The sequence below is a fragment of the Erithacus rubecula genome (assembly GCF_903797595.1).
Source record: "Erithacus rubecula genome assembly, chromosome: 3".
NCBI lineage: Eukaryota > Metazoa > Chordata > Aves > Passeriformes > Muscicapidae > Erithacus > Erithacus rubecula.
The window spans coordinates 134,925,900-134,940,326 of record NC_136689.1 but is presented as its reverse complement, the minus strand read 5'-3'; the positions used below and the strand labels follow the sequence as shown (position 1 = coordinate 134,940,326).

The following is a 14,427-nucleotide window of genomic DNA, read 5'->3' as shown; positions in this document are numbered from 1 at the left end:
TAATTTGTCATATTACATACATTTTTAACTGGAATCACAGAACATTCTGAGTTGGAAAGAACCCCACAAGGATCATCAAGTCCAACTCCTAAGTTAATAGCCCATACAAGGATTGAAACCCACAAGCTTGGCATTACTAGCACCAGGCTGTAAACAAGGAATCTGGCCTCAGAGTCAAAGGAAAGATAAGAGAATTTTATAAAATAATTGGGAAACATTCTTTAAAAGCCTTATCAGTCTTTTTGATTCTTAAAGGCCTAAAATCAGGAGTTTGGGGGTAATTTCTGTAGAGTGGAAAATTGAGTTGTTACTGAATCTGACACTTTGAGAGTTATTAGAGCAAATAAAATGAGTGTTTTTTTCACAGGTTCAAAAAGGCAATAGAAATTATTTCAATGACTGAACAAATGAGAGTAATTCCTGCTGCTAACAGTACAATAAACCTAAAAAATAATACACGTATGGTTGTAATGTATTTCACTTTTAGAATAAAATAGTATTAAATGTTTTGGGCAGTTGCCTTGACAATAAAGGCTTGGTATGAATTGTCCATTTTAATTTTTATCTAAAACATCTCGTTTAAAATTAATAGAATTTAACTTATTTCATTCTGATTTAGTGCATCAAACTAGATCCTTGATTACAGGCTTGGAACAATTAAAAAACCTCTGCTACTTGCAATCTGTTTGCTGGCCACTATCAAACACCTTGCTGTTTTGTCATGAACTTTGAGAGAACAGGTTTATGGTTACTGCTTTGAAATATCCATTTGGTAGCAAGACCACCAGATTTTGGATAGGTATTGAGACAAAGCTCAGCTAATAAGGCATTTGCCCAGCTTTCCACAAAGGCAAGCTAGCCCTGCTCATGTTTCAACATCAGCAGATGGAAATCTGCCCCTTATTGAAAGCTGAGGCAGTGTGTTAAATCTGGAGATCTTACAAGCTTGGGAGTGACAAAGCTAAATGGTGCAATAGGGCTCCCAATTGAGAATGGGGCTAGGTAGTTGACATGGAATTCAATCATATCATACTTATCTTTGCTTGCAAAGGACTTATCCTTATGAAAAATCAGAGAGAAACACATCAGTGATTTAATGTAAAGGAGCCTGTTTTCACTGAGCTGTGATTGTTGGACTGATGGATATAAAACAGGCTGTCCTTGCTGGACACAGCTGGGGAAGAGGGGAAGTGTGATGCTCTCAAAGTACTGAAATCAACTATTGCTTTGCCACATCTGATTACAGTAGGTTTATTTAGAAAACTGGGCATGCTTCACATTTAAAAGCAAATGAACAAACTGAATTTTTCCTTAATGGAATAAGCTTGACATAATAGTATCAAGCAAATGGAATGGACCATTTTTCTAAATTTATTGCTGCCTTGTTAGTAACTTTGTCTTTTATGTGTGTATTAATGAAGTGATGTTTTTCATCTGGTTTCATATGTTACAGCCTGAGGTGGCCTGTCCTTTCTGGCTTGCCCTGCTTTAAACTTAAATATTGTTTTGCTTTGTCCTCTAAAATGTGTATATGGAGTTGGACTTAAGCTTGTGTAGCTTAAAGAGTTGAATTAAGCTGCCATTAGGAAACTTCATCCATGCAATCATATATGTACAGTGGAAAGATGAGCAGGAATTCAGGATAGTTTTGTAAATAAAACATTGTGAGCAGAGCCATTTGTTTTATATTTCCATTGCACAGTTGTTTTTTTTAAAATAATTTCTTTTCAGCCCTATGTATTCAAACACATATCTTGTATTCACAGTAGTGAGACCTGTGTTGCACAAAGCAGTGCAATGTATTGAACAGAATTTAAGATGCCTCCTATGCTCTTGTTCCTGCTTTCAGCTTTCTAATTTGTCATCAAGACCGCTTCCAGTACTTTAAACATCTGGTTTTGCTGTCCAAAGAAACAAAATCTCCTTTCTAATGAAGTGTGTCCTTTTTTTTCTGTCCTCAGCTATGGGATTAAAGAACAGTAGTAACTCATGGGTTACAGACAGATTTGAGATTCCTTTTTATACAGCTACTGTAATGTAAATATGGGAGTACAAGTGTTTGTTTCTATATTTGGGATGCAGTCAACAGAAAGTATAGCTCCAGTGAAAAATCACTCATTTATTAGTTCCTGATTAATATGGAATCTAGTATTTATAGGCTGACTGAGGTAGAATTATAATAGAAAATGGAACTACGATGTTAGACTCCTTCTGCTTGTTTCCTAAGGAACCACCTTGTTACAAATATGAGCAAGGCCAAAACCATCAAGATTATTCATGGCTAAAGTGATGTCCATAATCTTGTCAGACTCTGGTAATGTACAGGATAGAATACAAATTAAGGAAAATATATGAAGTGTAAAAATGCTTCAATATACACATTTTCTTGATCAGTAATTGATTTTTCAGCATTCCTGGTATATAAACATAATTCAGGTAGTTGAGTGGTCACTTTCACAGAGCAGTAAAAGTCACTGGATAAAAGGATTTTTTTTAATAAGCATTTAAAAAATACAAATTATTTATTTAACACCACCTATATTTAACCACTGTTACGTATGTTTTCTGGAACTTTCATCTTTTTTCATTGAAATGCTACTTCTGGCTCTTATGTCTGGTGTGTTTGGTTTAAATGCCATAGTCATAGAGTAGAGTTCTGTCAAAAACAAAGCTAACAAAGGTTTTACTATACTTTTGGAATCCTGTACTTCTCTGAGTATAGGCTTTAACACAAGGCAGTTTTCTAAGGAGATTCAGAAAATGATCTCTTACAGCAGTATTGACTTTTATCAAGTCCTCCCACTCACAAAGCACTCACAAAGCCTTGTTGATGGTGAGAGTGAGACCCAAATCTGGGCTGTCACTCATTAGGGGGTTATTTATTCAGGGAGTTCTTTCCTACGTAAGGTGTGCGTATCTAGTGACACATTTTGTCTCATTATGTGGTAGCAGCAAAAGCAAATAATAAAAGCTTTTTAATGGCAACTACTGCTGTTAGACTTTCAATGTTATGTTAGCAATTGCAGGTTTTTTATCTAACTTGAGAGAAATTAACAGTCCTTTAAAATGTTCATGAAAACTATGAAAATCAACTGGTAAAAGAAGTGAAAAAGCTTTTATCTTGTCTTCTGTTGATAAGTGCTATGTAAGACAGCAGTAGACTGTGTTTTGTTGCAGTGTAGCTCATTAGTTCTTTTGTTTGCTTTTGCTTTCTTTAAAAAAATCCTTTTTTCAAAATTATATTGAACAACACTGAAGGGCTGACTGAACTCAGTACCAAGAGGACAAGAATTCATCTCAGTTCAGGAATGACTGTTTCCACCTCCTCTGGCTTCCCTGGGAGTGATCTGCTCTGATCAGAAAATATTTGGGAGAGGTGGGAGGTGTCAAACATGTGGTGCAAAGTCCAAGCACAGAAGAGTAAGACTTTTGAGTAATAGAAGTGTTCTAGAATTCCTAGAAATATTAAAATTTTGTCAGTTATTTAAATAAAAAAAATGTCCTGGTACTGTTCTCTAGTAAGACACTAGGAAAGGTAGTGTTGTAGAAAAATTCTCCAGTTTTTAATCAGTGTCTTCTGCTTGACAGTGTATCCTTTCCAGTCAAGCTTATCAAATGTGTTGGATGAGAAAGACAGCATTAGGCCAGTCTGAGTGAGGCTCTAAGCAATCTGATCCCATGGCAGAGAGTTGGAACTAGATGATCATTATGGTCCCTTTCAACCCAAACCATTCCATGGTCCCTTCCAACCCATCCCCCCCAAATCCCCACTTTTTTTTTTTTTAATCTTTTTTTCAGCTAAGAAACACCAATGCCCATTGAAGTGGGGCTATGAGGTTTTACCATTTTGTGTTGTCTTCCCATTATCTTCCTCTTGTGAGACTTCAAGGTGGTCACAGGATATGGGAAAAATAACCTAGACTGAACTGATTAAAATTAAGAAACATTTTTCTGTTCAGCAAAACCCAGCTAGGCTGTTCAGCTTCTCCAGATTTTGCTTTAAAATTGTGTGTCAGTGTGTTTGAAATGCAGATCTCTGTGTGCTTCTGAGTGAGGTGCTGACCTTGGATGGGAAAATGTTACTTTACTGATAGGTAGTTGGCTTTTCTTAGCTTACTTTTGTGGAGAAGTAGTTAACAGATTACCAATATCCACATCAGCTCACCACAGTGAAAGTCAATAGATACGGTGTGAATGTGATTTTTTTTTCTCTCTCCCTGTTCTGACTGTGATAGTGACAAAACACCACTTATTGGATCTTCTTTATCACTAACAAAAATGGGCACAGAATTTCAGTGTAGAATGTCTGAAGTGGATTTAAAAACATTTGGTAAATGTTGCTATTACATAGCTGAATTAATTATACTTCAGGACAATGTTCCTTTCTAGTATCTCATTTTGGGATTATTAGTAGTAAACAATAGTTGATGTGCCTGCTTCTATCTTCATATTTAATGTACTTTATAAGTATCCATGTTAATAAGTATCCATGTAAATTTATGGCTGAAATGCTTGATGTGTATGTATCCCTTTCTCTCTCAGCCTGTCATTCACAGTTGTGTCCTCTGGCTGAAGCCTGAAGTTTCAGAATCTTGCAGTGAACAAACCTCTTATCCTGAGCTGTGAAACAGCAGTGCTGGGTGACTTTGTGCATTTCAAGCCACTGAGAGTGATGTTTTGTTTATCATCCTGGGATTTCATGGGAGTGAATGAAATGCTGTAGTAACCCTGTAGTGCAAAATACAGCTGCTTAGTGCAGAATCCATACTCTCACAACTAAGAAAAACAGGAAACATCTCTCTCTCGGGATCCTGTAAGCCAGCTTACCACAGGAGGACAAATGTCTGGTTCAAAATCCAATTATATTCTTGTTGTAGCATGATTTTTGCTGTTGCTGTATCACCCATTCTTGCTATAAATAGTTTAATATGAAGGCCCCCATTTTTACAGCAAGGTTTCTCCATTCAGCCTAAAAGATTTGACTTTTCCTATTCATTCTGTTCACAAAGACTGCATGCCTGGGGATTCTGAAAAGTGTCATCTGCCCTGACAGCATCCATTTGCAAGTGGGAGATCTTGACAAGTTAATGTGTAGTTCTCTGTCCAGGACATTGAGGGAAAGGAAGGGCAGGTGGAAAGGACCATTTGTGTTCTTCACCTTTGCCCCTCATCTCAAAGTGGATTTATTTTCCTATTGGTTTTCTCTTCACAGGAAATCAAAATAATGAACTCAGACTTATTCTTAGCTGTTTAGGTTGTATAAGTAGAACAGGTGAAGTTTATTCACAAAGACACTTTTGATTGATCTTCTAAACAAAGGGCCTTTATGAAGTTCACCTGTACAAGCACGTTTTATTTATGACTTCAGTCCATCAGGTAGTATTAGGAAGAGGAATTTGCTAGGCTTTTTACAGCTGGATTTTTTTAACAGTTGGACTGTGACTTTCAGAAAAATTCGAGGATGAACACATTTTTGGTAGCTCCATGCACGCAAGTGCTTGCATGTGGAGGATGTCAGGGTGTTGGCCCCTGGGAAGCAGTGCAGTCTGTGACCCTGGGGTGTGGTCGGGGCTGCACAAATGCACAGCACTGAGGTGGCTTCTGCTGCAGAGAGACAGCCCTTGTTTAGGGCTGCCTTGAGCAGATGGTTACAAAGAGGCAGCTGAGAGAGCATAAGGAGGGAAGTGTAGTCTGATCTGGCTCCTGTTGTCCTGTGAAAACTATCAATGTGAAATTTGTGTTCTTTCTCATTACACTAGTGTGAAAAGGAACAGCAATTGCAGTACATATTATCAAACATAAGCAGTAAAAAGCTCTGGCAATACTCTAGAAATTAGTGGGATGTCTTAATACTATACACACATGTAGACACAGACACCTTGTTTAAAACAACTTCACTTTGAGGGAAAAAGAAATATAGATAAAAAGATGGAGCAGCTTTAAGAGGAAAAAGCAATACCATACAGCATGTGGATGCATTATAGTGCCAATGCTGCTGCTTGCCTCATTGTGAAGCTGTTTCACAAAGCCATACAAACCCTCTGCTTCCACTTTGAAGCTACTTTAGAGGCTTCAAAAATAAAGCAGTATTTTAATGACACAACTGCCTTGATGAGGATGGAAAAAGAAAATAATAGCATTATGATTGGATGGATTACAGAATTTACTATGGAACCAATTTAGCCTTTAAAATGGAAAGTGCTGCACTGCTGACACCTCAGGTCTGCAAATGGTGTATTTCACCTGAGTTATAACTCATAAATATAATAAAATTATTTTAATTATCTGCCTCCTGTGTTTTCTGGTAGTTGCTGTAGTCACTATAGAATCATAGAACAGTTGTTTTGGTAGTGACCATAAAGATGATCTTGTTCCAGCCACCCTGGCATGAGCAGGGGCACCTTTCACTAGACCAGCCTGGTCAGAGCTCCATCCAGCCTGGCATTGAACACTGCTGGGGATGGGGCATCCACAGCTTCTCTGGGCCACCTGTTCAGTGGATCACCACCCTTACAGTAAAAATTTTTTTCTAAATATCTAATCTAAACCTACTGTCTTTCAGTATGAAGCCATTCTCCCTTGTCCTGCCACTACATGTCCTTGTAAAAAGTCTCCTTCATCTTCCTTGAAAGCTCCTTTCGAGTACTGGAGGGCTGCAGTCAGGTCACCCAGAGCCTTCTCTTCTTCAGACTGAATAATCCCAAATCTCTCAGCCTTTCCTCACAGGAGAGGTTCTCTGTCCTGCTAATCATCTTGGTAACCTCCTCTGGACTCACTTCAACAGGTCCATGTCCTTTTGTGCTGGGGATCCTAGAACTGGGTGCAGCACTGTGACTGGGACCTCACCAGAGCAGAGGGGCAGAATCACCTCCAGCTTTCTCTACAAGTGGGAATTTTGTCCTTTCCATTTCAAAAAATAATGTAATTGTGGTGAACTGGGACTGAGAAGTGTGATAGTCACAAAAGGAGTGTGGGACTGTAGTAGCCTTGCTAATGTGTGAAAGGAGCTTCTTGGGTTATCAGCACTAAGGGGAGGAATTTCATTAGGAGAGTCTGGAAAAGGGTGGTCTGGGGCAGAGAGAGGTCTGTAGGTCTGTCTTTCCCTGAGTCTCCATGGGTAGAGTTCAGTTTGCTGATAAGGGTAACTTAGATTACATGTCTGTGTGTAAGCTAGGTATGTAAACTCCTCTAGCATTTGGTGGAATCTAGACAGCATGTTCAGAGGAGCACAGAGAGGGATCAGCCTCGGTCTGAAGTGAGCACCACTCACATGAAGCTGTTTACATTTTGGGGATTGTTTGGATCTCAAACTCAGTTCTTTCCTCTACTTTACTGGCTAACTAGCCAGTGTTATATTGAAATGGTTATCCATGTCTGATGGAGGTGAAACCTTGCATTAGGGGACTGTTTCAGAAGCTGCATTTACCTCAAAACTCATTCTTGGAACAATTAGGATAAACTGCTCACATATGTATGGTTATGTTCAAAATTATATTATGGCAAGCAAATACTGTGTGATCTGAAACAAAAATGGTCTTACCTTCTGGATTAAAAGCAAATTATTGGAATGGGTGTGTTTTTAATTTTTTCCCTCTTCATTTAATTGGCCTTGGACTTTTAGAAGCCTGTTGCTTCTCTTTAGAAGTGAAGCTCTTGCTGTCTGGCGCAGTTTACTCAAATATAGAAGAATAGGACCAGTTAAAACTATTGTTCCAGTAGAAATCTGAGATATGGAATAAATGTATTAGCAAAATATTATTTTTTGCATGTGTGTGTATGTTTAATTGATTGTTCAGGTCAGGCTGTCTGAGAGTAACAAATGCAGCAGCACATTTGCTGCTGTTCCCATTCTTCTCCATGAGACAGATTCTCAAGCTGTTTTCAGTGGTGGATGGTGGTAGAGGCTTGCACTGGTGCTTTGTCTTTGTCATGCCTCTGGTTTTGATTGGAAGTATTTAGTGGATGGAGACTGCAGTAAACTGCTGTTTTGCTTTGAGGGGCCTCTAGGCACTGCAGAAATGCCAACAATAATGACCTCTGATGTTGGGGAGGATTTTCAGTATTCTCTTGTGTCATACTTTGCAAATACAAGTTCTTTTTAGCTATTTCTGAATGTGGATTTCAGTCAGAAATGGTTTGGTTTTTATCTAAATTCTACAGTCGACTGCAGATTATTGTGTTGCTGGTGTACCACTGCAGGGAGCAGGAAAACAACTCTCAAATATTAAAGCATGCATTTTCTATGATGCTATGTACCATCCATGGGGCAAGCAGAAGATAAGACAAATGTTGTGTTTAATGAGAGACAATTCTTCTCTTTTTCAGTTTTTTATTTTTTACCAACTCATTTGTAAGTAGAGTGGGGTTTCCTTTGCTGTAATACCATTAAGTGAAACTTTGATATAGTGATTCAGCCTGGGGATGGCTTTAAGTGCCTGTGTCCTACTACTAATACTTCTGTGCTTCTAGTAATGTTGATGTTGTGCTTTTATATTCTCATCAGCTCTTGGAATTCGCAGTTAGGTCAAAAATGAGCATGATGTCCAAGTATGACAAACTCTCAAGCTGAAAGAAGCATTGCAAGTGTGCAGTGAGAGGACAGAGTGAAGAAGCAGTACAATAGCATGTTTCTTTGAATTTAGGAAGTGCTGATGTGCAGCTGAGGCCTTTGGCACTTGTGGTGAGGAAACTTTTCTCTCTGACCATCCAGGAGCCACTCTTGGAATCACACTAGGCAGACCTGAGCTGGGACCAAGGCCCCTTCACACCCCCACACTCAGATGGCCAGATGAGGCTTCCTTGCTGCCTGGGCCCTGGCTTTTCCATAGCAGAGTCAGATATCCGGATACTTAAAATAATTTCTTCATGGTGCAATAACAAAATAACAACTCGAGCTGCTGCCTCTTAGGAAGGAGACCAAACAAAGGAAACCCTGGGCTTTTGTATCCTTATGGTCTAAACCCTGGAAAGTCTGGGCTCTTCCTGCTGAGTCACTGTCCTGTCTCAGTCCCCTGGCTGGTGCCACAGGTCCCTGGCCCTTTGCTATGCAAAGGGTCTGTGCCAGTTCTCAGCCTCTTGCCTCAGGCTCCTGCTGCCCAGAGCTCAGCCTGCAGCTCTCACTGCAGCTGCTCACCAGGCTGCCTGTACTGAATGTATTCCTGAACACTTGGAAAAGACAAATACTATCAGTGATAGTGGTATGAAACATCAGAAGGAAATTCCCTTTTAGAGATTAGGGCATGTGTATCCAATTCTGTCAGCAAATCAAGAGTTTAAGAAGAGAAAAGAGATTATGTTTTAGTTTTTTTACTTTAGCTTTTGAACTGTCTCTCGTTCTGTTTGTGCAAACTTGTGATGCTTTCCTATTCTCTGAATATTCCACCTGCCATCTTCAGTCTGCCATTCCTGTCAGACCCTACAGATTCACACGTGGCCATCTCTTGCGTGCCAGTTCTGTCTCCACTTTACCTGCCAAGCTGTTTTTGTTACCCCTAAAGCTTAGATGAAGAGTATCTTTTTCCTCTGTAGATGAGGAGTGTCTTTTCTCATCTACACCCCTGTGGAGAGCAGAGTTCACTTGAGTTAGGGTTAGCTACAACAGTTAAGACTAATGTAATATTCAGTCTTGCTTTGCAAACTCTTGCCTGAAATGGGAGATGCTGATCCTCAGCCCTGTGGTGCAGTGCTACTAAACCCCACCACCTATGCCTGATTCAGAATGAATAACCAGCAGAATGTGATTAGGGCTTCCCACCAGTGCAGTGGGAGAAGCTCAACATGGGATTCAAGAGGCAGCCGTGCCCATCTCATGTCCCTCAGCAGCTCACACATGGGACCCTTCTTGCAACCTCAAGAGCTGCAGTAGAAGCAGTGAAAGTGTGCAGCCCTGGCTGCTGGGGAGAGGGGCAGCTCTTTGGGTTACAGGAAGCTGTTATGTTGGCCATTTTTGCTGATGTGAACTTTGCATTTCCTGCTCTCACAACTGTTAGTCACTAAATGGACTGGAGCATCAATTATTCCATCTCTCTTACCTCCTAGTTCCTTACCAAGAGGTCATAGTTATAACTATGGGGGGTTATAACTGTATAAGGGGCTGTTGCCAGAAGATTTGGTAGAATGAATATTTCTAATTCTGCCAATGTCTAGGGATTAATATTGTGATGATGCATCAAGCTGCACTTCTGGGGTTAAATGTGTCTTTAACATGCATATCTAAAAATAGAAAATCTTCAGCACTGAACAAGATAGAGTTACTGCATATCTCGAGGCCTTTTTTCTGTCTTTAACAAAGAAAATCTCATAAGTGGGTATTATGTTCTACCATTTTTCTTTTTTCCTCTAATGTCTATAAGTGCATCCATCAACTACAGATGACTATGCTGACCTAGACACCCTCTACTTTTTTGCCTTTTTTTCCCCTTGCTTTAAACAAAAGCATGACAATAGAGTCTGTACCTAATAGTTTTAGAACTGCTGTTAATCCATCCTTCATTCAAGGCTGATTGCTTTCAATCTTAGAAGTATGCTTTAGATTGTGAAAGATGTTGTCAATGTCTTTTCATTATTAAAGGGTAGATGTGACTGAACTTAAGCACACCTATGCTGACAATAGTCTTCTATCTAAATAAAGCTTATTATACATTTGAAGATGCATTTTTAAATAATCAATATTCTTACTGAGTAAATAGAAAAAAAAATTCTGGATGTAAAGGCTATCACAATAGTATGCTTTCTTTCAGATATGACTATCTCAAACTTACTTCTCTTTTTGTAAGTTGGAATTTTTGCATTTATTTTTAGGTTTGTCCTGATGAGCAAATAGCTTAATTGTCAACATTTCAGCATTAGGTGGTGATATGTGAAGTTAATGAGGAAAACTGAGATTGTTATTCACTGTACTAAACTTCCCTGAAGCCTTTATTGTTGGCTGTAGAAGAAGAATCTGAAGTGCTTGTTAAGGTTCATGCTTTTTTAACTGTCACCATGGATTTCTTTTTCTGTAGGGAAGGCCACTTCATGGCTTGCAAACTGTAGTTAATGGTCCATAGTGACTGGTAGCAGATTATTTTGGATAAGATTTTTGCCTGAATAATTATCAGCTTTGTTTTTCCTAGCTGCTGTTTCATGTTCCCTTATCCTCTGATGAAATAATTTAGTACTGGAAGGTCTTAATTTTTAAAAAGTATTTTTTAAGAGGAGAAAAAAAAAAAAAAAAGGACAGTGCCAAATAAAGTGCTTAGATCAGGTAAGTGTTCACCATGTTGATTAAACTGTCAAATTCAGATTAAATTCTATTAGTTGTGTGTATCCATTGTACATACTGTGCCTTCTACCTTTTACTTTGAAGAAAGCAGTGCTAGATACTACCTATTTGTTTGGTTTTGATTGGTTCTTTTGTTTTAGTTTGTTTTTTTTCCTGTTGACTTTTTATTCCCTGCTCTGATTTCCAGATTCCAAAGGACACAAGAATGCTGATATAAGCCAAAAAGTAGTATAAGTGGAAAGGAAGTTGTCTTAATTTTTGATTCAAAAATAATACTGTACAGTGCAGTCAGGTTATGTGAACAGTGCTGACTTTTGGGGGAAAAAACCCACACCACAGTGCATGCTGTTATTGTGCTCTACAGTGTTTTATGCAAAATATTAAGTGATTTCTAAAACCACAAAATAAAATAAACAGATGAAATTGAATTTGAAAATTAGGCTAGCTTCTCTATGCAAGGCACAGTGATGACAAATAAAACTGGGTCATTGTTGATGAAATACTTGTTTAACTCTTTCTTGCATATTCATCACCTTCCTCCTCCCAGAACCCTCTCCCATGGTTAGGTTTTTATTCTGCATTTTAGATTGTTGTATTATCATGTCCGCATTGTTTTGGGTTTGTTTTTTTTTTTTTTTTTTTTGTTTATTTTGGTTATGTTTTTTTTTTTTGGTTTTGTTTGGTTTTGGTTTTGGGGTTTTTTGGTTTTTTGGTTTTTTTTTTTTTTTTTGTGTGTTTTTGTTGTTTTTTTTGGGGGTTTTTTTTTTTTTTGGTTTTTTGTCTTTTTTTTTTCTTGGCTTCTACAAGACTGGAGAGGGGGTGGGATGCATTGGAAGTGGAAGTGTTTGTGTTTCTAGTTGAACTGAGCTGATGGTGGAGATGATGGAGCACCCCATTTAATGATGTAGCACATTTCAGTCCCCAACTCCTACCTGCTCTCATTTTACTGAGTTGGCAGCTCAGCTCTGACTTCAGTGAGTTGATCAGTTTTTCGTCCACTGGAATTATCTCATTTTGGCTTTTATTAACAATAGGGTTCTCTGTACTGGTGGATCAAGATCAACCAGTGAGAGCTGTCCCCTTTGGCAGTGTTTCCTCGTTAATTTGGCTTATTTTAATTACTTTACCATGCTGGCAGTAGTTAAGGAGAATACTGCTTTGCTGCTTTTGCTGCTGAGAGGAAACTCTGTGGAAGTGAAATTTAAATAGAGCTAGTGGGTGACTGAATCAGATTTGGAGGATGACCAGGGGATATCATTCTTAAGAGAAATAACATTAATAACCAAATATATTTTGATTTTATACCATTTCACCATCTTTACCAGATGCTTCAGTTTGCCCTAGTGCAGAAGAGATGAGAATTGGAGTACCTTGCATTGAAACTTTGCAAGTATTTTTTATTCAGAGAAATGTAGCTGCCTTCTGCATGCAGTGTTACAATTATGTGAACAATATAATGGGAAGCAGTGGAATTATCCATCTCATACTCTTCAATATGTGATTGAGCTCAAAGTATCAAAAGAAAAAGCCAAGAAAGCACAGGCTGCCTGCAGCCTATGGACAAGTGATGGATACTGGACAAGGTTGCAGGTTATGGACAGCAAGATGGAATTTGACTGCAGAGGAAGAAATATAGTACAGAGGAAGAATAATTTCTAGGATAAGTCTGAATATACCACTGTATTTATAAATGTTAAAATTGAGGAGGAGGTAACAACAGGAAATTGTTACTGCTGCATGCAAGTATACAAGAAGAATAAAGCTTCTGTGCTGACATAAGCAAGTAGGACTGTGAAACAAGGCAGAACTTCAAACTTTCCTACCTACTAGAAAGTTCCTCTCATAGTTTTGCTACTTGTTATTAATCTGCCATGTATATAAACAAATTGACTACAGCCTCTCCCTTAACAAAGCTCCTATCAGTTGTTTTTCTTTTAATCCTGGTCTAAATAGATTGACAAGGATTATTGTGTAAGAACAGTAAATTGAGTTTCATTGACCTTTGGAATCAGCATGAAATATAAGAATGTAAGTGAGGAGCTTGAGGTGTTATTGATGTTTTAATCAGTGAAGTGATACAAAGCAAAAACTATATGTGAATATTTCTTCTCTACTTTCACTTTTGAGATTATCACACATGCTTTTTATGATTATTAGTGAAAGTCTTAAAGACCAGTGAATTTTGTTAGAAAAGTTATTCTGATTTACTGTTTTATGCTCTTGAAGCATATATACATGTAAAGAGTTTAGCTCTTAGCAAATCTGCCATGATAAGTAATTGTGATACTACTAGCAAGTACTTTCAGATTGTGCCAGAGTACTTCAGTGCTTCTTATATGCATCTGCTAATAATTTGTGTAGTAAAATAATAAAAGGTTATAGTCTTATGTTCCAAGAAATAAGACAGCAGCAGGATAAAAGTGAGGAAGAAACATCCATCTCCATGTAATTTTCTCCATGAGAACATAGAAGGATATTTCTTTGCACGAAGTAAGCCTTCAAAGGAGGAGATTGCTTCTCATTTAGGGACAGTTCAAATGTTTTTGGCTTAAGAGTGGAAAACCATTGTTGACTAAGGAGGTTTTGGAAGTGTCCTCATAAACAGTGTCCTGGTAATAGCATGTTAATTTGTAATTATACGGTGGTGGTACAACTGGGTACAAGCCATGATCATCTCCATGTGGGAAACTTGAATCACAAAGTGAAATGGGAAAGAAGTGGGAATGTGGAGGGGCTGACTCTGCTATTGTATCTCAGAGCAGTTGGGCTCTGGTGAGCCCCAAGCAGAACAGCTTAAATGTATTAGGTGAGACAGGACAGGTGAGAAAAAAAAAACATCTGAAAAGTACTACACACCTCTTAGAGAAAGCTGAATTCCTAAAAGCTGAAAGATGCTGGAATGCAGTGCCTTGCAAAACTCTGGGGCTGTTGAAGTGCTGCCTGTCAGTAGATGGTGCTCTTTATATCAGCTATTTACTGGTACTGCCTGTGTTTGGCCATGCTCTCATATAAAAGATCTGGTAACATTCTTTAACAGTTCATTTCTCTGCATTCTGATGTGTGGGAGATTAGAAAATGGTATCTTCTGAGGTTATGCCAAAACAAACCAAAACAAAGAAAAGAACTGTTTTCTAGGTGCCTTTGAAACATCCCCCTCCTTTAAT

At 38.4% G+C, this 14,427-nt stretch overlaps 1 protein-coding gene across 4 annotated transcripts in view; it reads left to right on the top strand.

Annotated features, from left to right (window-relative positions):
• Positions 1 to 14,427, top strand: part of SAMD12 (sterile alpha motif domain containing 12) — a 168,526-nt gene that overhangs the window by 16,817 nt on the left and 137,282 nt on the right. The gene's annotated exons all lie outside the window — the stretch shown is intronic.